Genomic DNA, 12320 nt, shown 5'->3' on the forward strand with positions numbered 1-12320 from the left:
TCAGACCAAAATGCCTATCCCAGGAAAAGGTGAAAAAACACTTTCTATTAGATCAGGCTGACTTATTCCCATTTATTCCATCAGCAGCATCTGTGCTTACTGGAAAGAATTGCAAAGAGATTACTTAAGTATTAGAAGATTGCTAATATGTGGTATTAAAAATTAATTCTGTTTTTGAATATATTGAACAAGATGGGATCTTATCAGCCATCTGCTGCTGAGTCCTCTGTTGTCCCAGTTACTTATATTTATGCTAATGAAAAATCATTTCTCAGGCCTCCAAAACTCTTATTCTTCTCTCTTTCTTGTACACACCCTATCCAGAGAAAGGGATTAAGACTGAAATTAGAGAGTTGCAAATTCAACTTTAGTGGACAAGCGTAAGAAGACAGATTTGCGACCTGAGGAAAAAAAGAAGTAGGTGTTCTAGAAAAACATCCTCAAGTATTGATGGCATTGGCTTGGAAGGGAAAACTTGTGACTGCATTGAGAAAAGAAGTTTGACCTTGTATTTGAATCCTGGTTTCTCCAGGTTGAATCCAACTGTTAATTCTGTAGCTTTGTCAGTCCCTTCCTTTGACTCGCCATTCATTGTCTTGTCCCCAGAGAGCTTTCCATAACTGATCTGTGACTCTGTCATGTAATTTTCACAAACTACAAAAAGAGAGGATTTCGAATTGTTAAAAACATAAGGAAAGCTGTATTGTTTCAGCCATTCAGCATACAGCACAGCTAAATCAGCTTCATAATTATAACTTTTATTGTTCTCTTTTAAGTCTTATTGACAAATCAGGGACAACTTTTTCCTTTAAAAAATTTTAAGATTGAGAAGAGTACATTTCCTGTATTTTCTTCTAATAAATAGAAAGGAATGCTGAGATCAGCAAAGAAGGTGCATTAGAGATGCATACATTAGCCGATCAAAAAAATATAAATATTTAATACATAGGAATGAACATAAGGGATTAGAAAACCAATGTTTTTCTTGACCACTACATGCATTTAATCAAATGACCATATATTTTGTGTTCTTTCAACAGCATAACACATGGAGATAGCATCAGTAATTCCAGTACCTACTTTATTAATGGATCCTTTTTTCCTCAAACAGTACGTAAACAAAGGGCAGTTATGGGATAATCTTGTTGGTGTATTCTTGAGAATAGGTAATATCACCCTATCACCTTCTATAAAGCACTTCAAAGAGATGTATTCCCTGTGTATGCATTAATACACTGACTCTTAAAAGTGAAATATTATTGAAAACACACAAGAATCAGTGTCAAAACAAACTGTGCTTTCCCACTTTAGTAGTCTGGCTTGTTTATAAGCATAACATTTTTAAAGGAATCTCATTCAACAAAGCATTAAAAACCTGGTGGTTAATGATTCTAAAGAATTCATTAACCTGGAACACAAAGTTCCCCTTTTTCTCTGTTTACATTCTTCACAGTGAAGAGACACATTGAGTTATAATATCCAAAGAAAAATCGATTTAGAAATTCTGTCTAAAGTAATTTTAACCACTCATGAAATACAGCATTCACAAAACATACATGAAACACAAATGAAGAGTTCAGTGTTTTATATTTATAAAGTAAATGGCTATGTATCTACCACCCAGGTCAAGACACAGAACACTACTGGCCCTGTAGATGTCCATATGAGTCTCTTCTTGAACATACCTTTCTCTCTCAATGAGAAATAACCAGCACCATAACTTTTATTATAATATCTCTTTTTTTCATACTATCATCACTGATATGATCATCCCTAAAAATATAGTTTAGTTTTGTCTATTTTGATTACAGAGTATTATTTTGTGCTTTGCTTTCTTTTTTCAATATTATACTTGCATGTTTTATCCATGTAGTTGCATATTGTTGTAATTTGCTCACTTGTTTACACGCTGTGTACAATTTCATCATATAAATGTACAAAATGTGTTTATTACTCTAACGTTGACAGATACATGGTTTCTTCCCAGTTTTTGGATATCAGATTCAATTCTGCTCAGAATATTCTTGCAATGCATCCTGGTATATATGTACATAACTTTGCTTGAGCACTTACGGAATTCAGTAAGTGCTACAAATTGCATTGTGTTTCCTTGGTGCTGTTTTCCCAAGAGCCATTTTTAAAACTTTTATCAGCTGCATTAAGCATATCTTCTTATTCTGATGTTTTCAAATCTTGGGGCCTTGCTGACACTAGAAGAGACGGCTTTTCCCAGGGTTCACTAATCCCTAAGGATAGAATGACTCACCTGGGACTATGTGTTTCACGTAAAAACCAATCAATCCAAAGCACATACCTCACGACTTCCTCCTTTATCTAGCTCTCACACTCTGGGCTACGAGCTACCTACCCTAGGGCCAGGTACCAGACAAGGCGACGGCCCCTATTTCCTACCAAAAGTAATCAAACTAGCCAATTCTAAATCTGCTTACCCTGCCACCCCATTCCCTCCCACAAAGCACATAACAGGCTCTTGCACAGGCTTTCTCTCATTCCCTTTGCCTCCTGATTGACCCTGCTGTTTCCACATGTGGCTCTGCATGGCGTGCTGTACCTCCTGTTTCTGGGGATCTGTGAGTATAATAACTTCTTTCATGACAGTCATGTCATGCGTGTCTTACAAGACCTGATTAACACACAGTCCAGGTACATTTTTAAACACTAACACATCTTTTTTTTTTCTTAATTTTTCCAACTTCTCTTTTATAACCAGTAACTCTAACTATACCTTACCCACACAAATGTATTCTTATAGTCATCAAAAGGTCTCTCTGTGGCCGGGTGCAGTGGGTCACGCCTGTAAACCTAGCACTTTGGGAAGGCGAGGCAGGTAGGTAACCTGAGGTTAGGAGTTCCAGACCAGCCTGGCCAACATGGTGAATTCCTGTCGCTACTAAAATAGAAAAATTAGCCGGGCATGATAGTGGGTGCCTGTAATCCCAGCTACTCGGGAGGCTGAGATGGGAGAACCGCTTGAACCCGGGAGACAGTGGTTGCAGTGAGCCAAGATTGACCCCTGCACTCTGGCCTGAGTGGCTTAGCAAGACTCCCATCTCAAAAAAAAAAAAAAAAAAAAAATGAAAAGAAAAAAGTCTCTCTGTCCCTGCTTATTTGTCCTGTTGTTTAGAAATGATGAAGGTAGGGACTACACACACTTTTGACTATACTTGAAATCCAAGAAATAAGGCAACAAAGGGTAAAATCAGCATGAACCTCCACCAGACAATCTCACTGCTAAGCTCTCCCCCAAGGAAGACGAATTCTCTGAGTGTAATTACCCAGCACAGATGCAGAAAGATTCTACAACGGAGTTTCTAATTTTGTTGCTGAGAACAAAACAATCAATTATCCATGCACCCCTCTCTACCCACCTCTGTATGTGTCATTGTATGTGTCTCTGTGACACACAGAAATGGAAGGTCATGTGATTAATTTCCCAGGGATGCTGGAAGTGGTTGTCTAGGGAAGAATTATTCAAGAATGAGTAAAGCAGTAACTGCAAAGTTTGCTATAAGCTTTGTAGGGGTGACACAGGTTTCACACATAAGGAAATCTATCCCAACATCTAGCTGCTATGAACTAGGATTGGAAAGCCTCACTTGGAACAAAAGAATCTGCTACATCTGGCAAACAGGGGAAACCTCTATTATGAAGAATCTTGAGAGTGTGTTAAAACATGAATACACTTATCTCTTAGGATACAAGCTTTGAAGATATTGACTCAGACATATTATCCAGACAAATTCAGTATTGGAAACTTGGGAGAAAATCCAACCAGAGGCTGATAAGCAGCTATTATCCAAGAGAAAGATGAAAGACAGGAAAGCAGAGACGTAGGAAAGAGTGCTGAACATGGCTATGGCCGGGTTACCGGAGGAAATAAGTTCACCAGAAAGGAAAGGGAGATGCTTGTAAATGAGGGGAAGGAGGACAAATTATTGCTGCATTATTCTTCCAGTCTCTCACAGTGCTAATAAGAAAGACAACTCACTAATCTGAAAAAAAGTTGCAGGCAGCCAAGGAGGTCAAGGAGGAAAAAAAGGAGGAGGTCTCTGAATAAGCAAATCTTTTGGGAAGTTTCTATACAAGAAAGCAACCCTTTCTTGACTGAGGCATGTGCTTCTATTTTGGCTCCAAGAGAGGAACACTGTAATAAAAGCCTGTCACTGTAAATTAGATTAGGACATTTGTTTATCCAATAATGTGCCAGAAACAGAGAAAAAACTGCATAGGCTGGGTAGAGAAGCACTTACTGCCTTTACCCAAGTCTAAGCATGAACTGGGGACAGTTGTCTAAGAGGGAAAACAAGACAAATGTGAGGACAGCAGAAGGGCAGTTAGGCGCCCGCTGAATCACACGGGAAAATGACTAAAAACATTGTGGAGACAATGACTGTCTCTCTGGTGTGAGATTACAGACCCCAAGGTAATGAATTGAGTTTGCAAAAAAAGGGACAGGAACAAGTTCAAAAATAACATTCTCAAGCCTGCAGCACAGTCTCCCAGCTGAAAGCCCCAGTGCTTCCTGTTGTTGCCAGGCACCATGGAAAGATCAAGGAGCAGGGAGAGGAAAATGGATGTTATGAGGAGCTGGGTGCCTCCGGTGTAACAAAATAAAAATGTGAACACTGCATTTAATTTGACTTTCCTTGTCAGCAAGGCAGCTGTTTGTTCTGGATAAACTAAGTCATGACCTTGAAGTTCTATGCTTTGTACCAATGATATTGAGAGTTGATGGGATCAAAACCCAATATTCAGAGATTTCAGAGCCTCTGAAATGATCGTCTCCAATATATCATGGTCATTTTCTGCCTCAGTACATTTACTTGTACTATATATAACTTTTTACTATAACTCTCATCTGTCCCTATTCAAAACCAACCTTCAATCTTCCACTCCCACTTCTTCCTTAAAATTGTACTGATTTTCAACCTTTCCTGATATTTCCTAACTTTTAAATTCTTTCAGTTAGTATCATAGAAATTATCATCTAATTGTTTTCTCTTTGTCCCATATGTGTTCATTGCCATTTGTCCTATTTTATAGGACTTTGAAGAAAGATAGAGAATCTTTCTCTCCATACCCTTTTAATTCCCAGACTATCTGGAATAGCATTAGGCACAAAGTAAGCCCTCACTAAACAGTCATTTTTACTAGCTCATAAATGATGTCTTAATCAACAACATTTTCTCTCTTTAAAATGAAATGATAGAATGGCCTGAAAATGAAACTTCGCTCATTTAAACAAGCATTAAGAGCCTGGCTGGAAAAATTCAAAGTCTCCTGACGTGGCACAGGCAAACGTTAAAAATGTAACACAGTCCTAACATTAGAGTGCTGCTTGTATGTGGAATTAAGGTGTAAAGTCATTAAGATGACTGTTCTAGAATCAAAATGGTTTGGAGTCACTCTATGGTGCCATTGGGTGTAGACATGTAACTGTGCCAGAGCCAATTTCTTCATTTGTAAAATGACTGCATTAATGATACCCACCTCAGAAAGTTGGTATTAGGATTAAATGAAAAAATATATTTTAAAAGCTTAGTGTTTGGCACATAGTAAACACCCAACACATGTTAGCTAGTTGGAACCTTTACTCACATCTTGGCATTCCAATTATATCTATGGACACAGATTCTAATTAACATCAAAGATATTGTGTTAAAATTCTAAGATTATTAACTCTCACATCTGACTTTAGAGTAGAAGAGTCAATTCAATTTGGTTTATATTTGGAGGAAAATGTAAATTAAAACGGAAGAGCCTTAGTATGGCTCTTTGCTGACATGTAAACAAGCTTAGTATTATTTACCACCCACCACAAGCACACAGAGATGATTCAAATACAATGTTTTGGGTACATAGGATCAGTGAGACATTACACCAGGCAGTGGATGCATAGAAAGAGAAAAAATATTGACATCATTTCTGAATTTTCAAATAATCTTGAAAGCCAGAAAATCAAAAGAGTTGTATACTGAACACCTCAGTTTTCATTCAGTAAGCATTTTTCTTGAGGTTGAGAAGGGTAACAAGAAAATACAGGACTTGGCCAGTGAACTTCAGAAGACAATCAGGTTGTAAAGTCAAACAACAGGTTAGACAATGTTTTTTTAAAATATTTATTTTGGTACACAAAGAAGTACACAAATGCATGATATAAAAAGTAAGTTTGTGTGAACTGTCAAAGAAGATTTAGAGGGAATAGCAGTGGTGTGCTCATTGAAAAACTGGTTCTGGTCAGGGAGGAAGGACTGATTTTTTTATTGTTTGCCAATTGCTGTTGTGCAAATATTCCTACCATGGCTGATTTCAAGGTACTAATCAGATGTCACTGAATATAGAGTTGGGGAAAGATGGGGATACTCGATTCAGGATCCAGCACACCAGTGTCAGAATTTAAGGAGACACTTGAAGGACTGACTGAATGGGAGACAATGTAGAGAGGTGAGAAAATTCCAGATGGAGACAATAGCGGGAATAAAGCCTCTGAGTAAAGATCAAGCACAGAATATAAGGGAGATTGTGTGAAGTCAATCTGATTAGAGTACAGTACACGTTAAGAAATGGTGCATTTGAAATAGTTTCAGACAAGATTTTAGCAATTTCAAGCAAAGTAGACTAAAGGACCATTTGGTAGCAACTGAAGATTCATTAAAGATTTCTGAGAAGCTGAACTCATGAAATTAATTCTTTAAGGGGAGTGATTCATCTGTTGTATGCTGTCTATATCAGAAGAAGGAAAAAAACAGAGCCCTGGATACCTGTTAGAAGATGAGGAGCACCAGGCATAGTGGTGGCACTGAGGATGAAAATGTCACTGCTTTTTTATTCCCATAGTTTGGTGAGTGGAAGGGAGTGGTGTCCAGCAGCTTTTCCACTCCCATAGTTCAGCAAGTGGGAAAGAGTGTTACAAGCCCTTTTGTTCATCAGGCAGAAAGGAGCAGCACCCAGTGGCTTTTTTCACTCCTATAGTTCAGTGAGAGAGAGTGTTAGAGCTCTTTTCACTCCCACCATTTGGCAAGTTCCGGGTTTTGGTCCTGAAACCAAGAGGAATGAGATTTGCAGACACTGGAGAGTAAGCAAGGCAGAGTAGAATTTTATTGATCAACAGAAAAGCTCTTGACAATGAGAGGGGACCCAAGGTGGGTAGCCATCTGAGTCTGAGTCTGGGGTTTGCTTGGGCTTAGAATGGGGGATTATGTGCTGATTGGTCCATGGGTGGTCTTGAAAAAAGCCCCGTTTGATGGTTAAAAAACATCATCCAGAAGGAACCAACTGAGAGAAAGTGGGTGAGACGGCGATAGTTCTCCGGTTGTAGACTCTATCCAGAACTGGCAGTTGAGTCCACAGGTTGAAGGTCGAGCCCTACTGGGGAATCACCTTTGTCTGCCTGGAATTTGTCTGTCTACTTTCGCTATCTAAAAGGCAAGAGAGTTGGAAGCAACATTGTGGGGAAAAAATGTTGATAAAATAGGAAGACTTGTTAGATGTGAAGGAAGAAAAAAAGAGAATAACTGTAACTTTCACATCTGGCCTTAAGAATAGAAGAATCATCTCACTGAAAGACAGGAGAAGCAACTGAGCAGAAGCTAATTTATGGGGCAGCCAATAGCTTCAACTTTAGAGATGTTCACTTTAAATGCCAGTACTGTCTGCTCTGCTTCCTTCAGAATTCCACAGGCCACACGGAAAGTTGGTTGCCTCTCTATCTGCTATTTCCTGTCATCCTGAAAGCCCAAACCCAGTATCAGAGTTCTCTCCAATTAAACAACAACGCAGAGATTTTAAACTCTTTTTCTTCTTGGAATCATCATACCCTTCCTATTTCTCCCTCCACCCCATCTACTTACTCTCTTTCTATCCAATTCTGAGGATTTTTCTTTACAGTAAATGTTCTCAGTTTTAAATAATTTCCTCTCCCATAGTATATTCCTATACATTTTAGTACTATGTAATATAGAGTAAATTTAGTATATTTCTATGCTAAAATAATTTGTATTTTAAATACTTCACTTTAGATAAACTGGCATATTTATTATTCCATCCATTCTCCTAAAATATCCTATGAGATAAGTGAGGGTAGCTATAATTAACCTCATTCTGTAAGTGGGGAAGTCATAAGAGATAATTCATACAATCAAGTAACTGATACAGAGGCAATCACTGATTTAGGATTTCCTTCTCAATGTCCTACTCAATAAACAAAATACTGCTTTTCACCTCTAAATTTCCTTAAAAGGAAGATGCCACACAAATTTATTTTTGTTGTCTATGGTAATTCTAATTGCATTTCAAAACAATATAAGGTAAAAGCTAAACTAGAATTAAGAATAAATGCCTCATAATCAAAATTCCAGTGCCTTTTTCCAAACTTGGCTTGTTTTCTGGGATTATCTATAACAACTAGAAAGTGAAGACCACTGAACAAAATTCTAAAGAAGATAATCCTAATGCTTTTTTATTTTGTGTGCCATAATTTACTACTCAAATAACAAAAATTGGAAACCAAGTACTTAGATTTCATTACCATCTTTAGCCTGGACATCAAAACCTTACAACTTTCAGTATCTTTGTAAACAGTAGGATGTATTTAAATACAAACAATTAGAAGTAAAGAGGGAAACAATGCAAGGCAGTTTCAGATCCAAAAGGTGCTTACTCTGTAAGAGTCTCAAACTGCAGTCTCCTCACGTCTCAGATCCTTAGCAGAAGACATGCAATCAAGCCTCTATTCTGAGCTGAATGCTTCGAACTTATTAATTCTAACAGACAAGATAAGGGGAAAGAAAACCTCTCAAGCATGTAAATTTCATTGTTTCAATGTATAAGTAGTTTTAACCCTGAAGGGTAGCTCGCCAACCACTGAGGAACTCTTGAATGCTGAATGATGTTCTTCAATTCCTCTTTTTGAGTTCAATGTAATTATTTTGTATATAAACAATGATTCCTGAAAACACTGGCCTTAACACTCAGAACAGTTTTTTCTAATATTGGGAAACAGGCCTCTAAGAAGCAATAGGATTACAAGGTCTGAAGCAAAATGGATATAAGCATGTTGAATGTAGACTGAGTGTATAATAGTCTTGTATTTATAGAATGAGGTTGATTAGAGCCTACCCTCACTTATCTGATAGTATTTTTTAGGATAATGGGTGAAATTATAAATATTCTAGCATAATTCATAGTCAATTTTCTAATTATTTATTTTCCAATCAATGGACTTAAAAATGTAATTACTACCTCTTTGGCATTTTCAAAATATTTTGCTACTATGCAAGGGTTTCTACCTTACAAAAAAGATAAGGCCCATTACTTAAATTTTAGGGTAGGAAACATATTGCACTCCTGGTGGGAGTATTATTTAACGTTTTGTGATATTTTCATTTTATATTTGAGAAAGTATTTTTAATCAGTAAGCAAACATGGGAACCACGTATAATAAAACATGTGAAATGTAGACGGGGAAAGGTTATAATGAGGGTGCCTCAGATTTGGCTATTACTGTGAAATCTCTGTAGAAAATGTTCCATCTGAAAAATGTGAACATAGCCACTTTATACTTCCCTTATTCATGGCAGTATTTTCAACATTTTTAATTTTCATAATAATCGTGAGGTAATACCTGTAAAATGCTTTGGAGAAAGGGACTACATAAATGCAAAACATCATGATTATTACTCTGCAATAAATTCCAGCTAACATAGTAGGTAATTAAGGGAGAGAGCTGGGGAGTAATTAAAAGTAATTGATATCTCACCATCCTTGCAAGGTGCTGTTTTGGCTGTTCATCAATGCCTTCAAAGTAGTGTCAACTACAAAAAATGAAAAAATAATTGTTAGATGAAAGCAGAAATCTGTCAAATCCCTTTTTTCCAACCACTGCATTCTGATATACAGTCTCAAAAAGGATTCTCAGTAATTCACAAATTCTGTTATTAACAGAGAACAAATAAGAGATTACAGAGTCCATAATAGCATCTAAGGTCTTTACACTTTTCACATGAGGGAGGATTGATGGAAAATAATCTCAATACTTACTGCTTGTTTTGGGGGATGCAAATATAAAGTAAGCTGTTCAGCATTCAAAAACACATATTGCTTAATTGCATGAAGAATATAAGGCTAAAAATATTTGTTAGCACTGAAATCTCACAGAGATTCCTTTTGCCTCCTTCATTTCCAGCTGAAATCTCACTGCCTGGTCTTTAAACCTTGAGCAGGTCATAGTCATTCCCACTGGCATGAGTTTGGTCATTTCTCTCCACAGAATGTCCTGCCCATTTTTCTCTCCTCACTCAAATCTTGACCACAATTCAAGGCCTGCTTTCCTATGACTTCACTTTTCTTTGTTTTGTTTTGTTTTGTTTTTTGGGATGGAGTTTCACTCTTGTCACCCAGGCTGGAGTGCAATGGCACGATCTCAGCTCACGGCCACCTCCGCCTCCTGGGTTCAAGCGATTCTCCTGCCTTAGCCTCCCGAGTAGCTGGGATTACAGGCATCTGCCACCACGCCCAGCTAAGTTTTGTATTTTTGGTAGAGACAGGGTTTCACCACATTGGCCAGGCTGGTCTCAGACTCCTGACCTCAAGTGTCCATCTGCCTCAGCTTCCCAAAGTGCTGGGATTACAGACATGAGCCACCACGCCCAGCTATGACTTCACTTTTCAAAGAGAATTCAGAAGTGTCAATCTAGGACCATAATTGGAATTTCTTACTCCAAAACTTTAGTAATTCCTAAGCACCCCAGCCACACAATAACAGAGCATCCACATATTTAGAAAATATTTTCTGATCAAGGTTATGGCATGTTTTCTGGAACAGGAAACCACCAGGAAATTTGGAAATCTTTTGGTTTTCTTTCAGACTTTTATGATGTTAGGTCATTAGTAGTCCATATGCAGTCATGTTGGGGTAAGGCAGCAGATGGGCAAAATTGACCAGGGTCAATTATTTTCTATGCAGGAAGAGTCTCCTAGATTGCTTTAAGCTAGTGGTAAAACCAGGTCTATAATAAATAGCACAGAACAATATTTTGTCTGCCCTGACACTACATCTCCAGAGTAGATTCAGAATTTTCTCCAACTACTTTTAGCTTATAGATAATGCCTGCTCATTTCTAGCAACACAGTTTTTTTTTTTTTTAATATTTTCCCTTTCACTTTCTCCCTTCCTTGTGATAGCTCCCTGTGAGAGCTACTTCTGAAATTTATCATGTCATCGAAGCCACCACTTCCACTGAGACAGCCTCCTGCCTAAGGTATCACTACCACCAGTTACGATGCCTAGCAGAGTCTGCCTAAGTCTTCAAATATGTCTAGAGAAGTCAGAATCTTAGGAATTTAGTTAATGTCCAGTTTGAGATTCCACATGGTGGTCAGCAAAGGTAGATATAAAGAAATACGTAACATCCATTTACAGGACTTGCTATGCCAGGTTTAATGACAGTACATCCTTTCTTCAGGTGGTCCTTAACAATAATCTGGTGGAGGATATGAAGACATGCAAAAATTAAGTAATTTCCCCAAGATCACATTATTTCAAAACCAGAACTACAATTCAGGTCTGTGTCATTTCAAAGCCCTCTGTCCATTGCATGCAACTATATGGTCTGGCATTCAAAAGGCATCAAGTCCACTAAGAGTGCTAAAAATGTGAGCACTGGGTGAGATCTGGCTATTTGCTCTCTGGACTGTTTTACTATCAGTTGAGTATGAGAATTTTGTACTTACCCACAGTGATTACAATCAAGAAGCTTCTAGAAACTACAGGTGAATGAATCTGACCTTCAGAGAACCTGGGACAGAAAAGATGGAATTTTCTCCCAAATGTGAATAGAAAGAATAACATAAAAGAAAGTCAGCATGGTACTCCAGTCTTCTGGAGGACACTTACAAGTCAGTAATTTTATTTCAATGGCTACTGTAGGTAGATATAGGTCTCTTTGGTACTGAGAGACAGTTGCCTTTCTCACTTAACAGCATCCCTCAAGTTGAAGCACCACGAGAAACACAACAAAGGCATGTCGTCAATCAGACATTGGCTTGCTATTTTCCATGAACTTGACATATCCCTGCTTTCCCATATGCCTCGCCTCCTCCTGCTACACATTGCCTTCCCACTCTCCCTCCTCCTCTTCATTTGTCACCTTCTGTTCCCTCCCCTGCTTCTTCTGTTTTCAATTTAGTGAAGTTAAATGTTTTAAGTGTGAAATAATATGCATTAAACTGAGGCTCTTCAGGAGGACAATGGAAATATATGCACCAACCCTCTGTGTGTGTGTCTGTGTGTGATTATAATA

General features: G+C 37.9%; 1 long non-coding RNA gene across 1 annotated transcript; it reads right to left on the bottom strand.

Annotated features, from left to right (window-relative positions):
• Positions 1–7182: 7182 nt before the first annotated feature.
• LOC111545123 lies at positions 7183–11818 on the bottom strand. Its single transcript, XR_002732352.2, has 3 exons — positions 11752–11818; positions 9779–9833; positions 7183–7439 (listed from the first exon to the last, which is right to left on the bottom strand). It is a non-coding gene; the product is annotated as an uncharacterized LOC111545123 (long non-coding RNA).
• Between the last annotated feature and the right edge of the window lie 502 nt (positions 11819–12320).

The sequence above is a fragment of the Piliocolobus tephrosceles genome, chromosome 2 (assembly GCF_002776525.5).
Source record: "Piliocolobus tephrosceles isolate RC106 chromosome 2, ASM277652v3, whole genome shotgun sequence".
NCBI classification, from domain to species: domain Eukaryota; kingdom Metazoa; phylum Chordata; class Mammalia; order Primates; family Cercopithecidae; genus Piliocolobus; species Piliocolobus tephrosceles.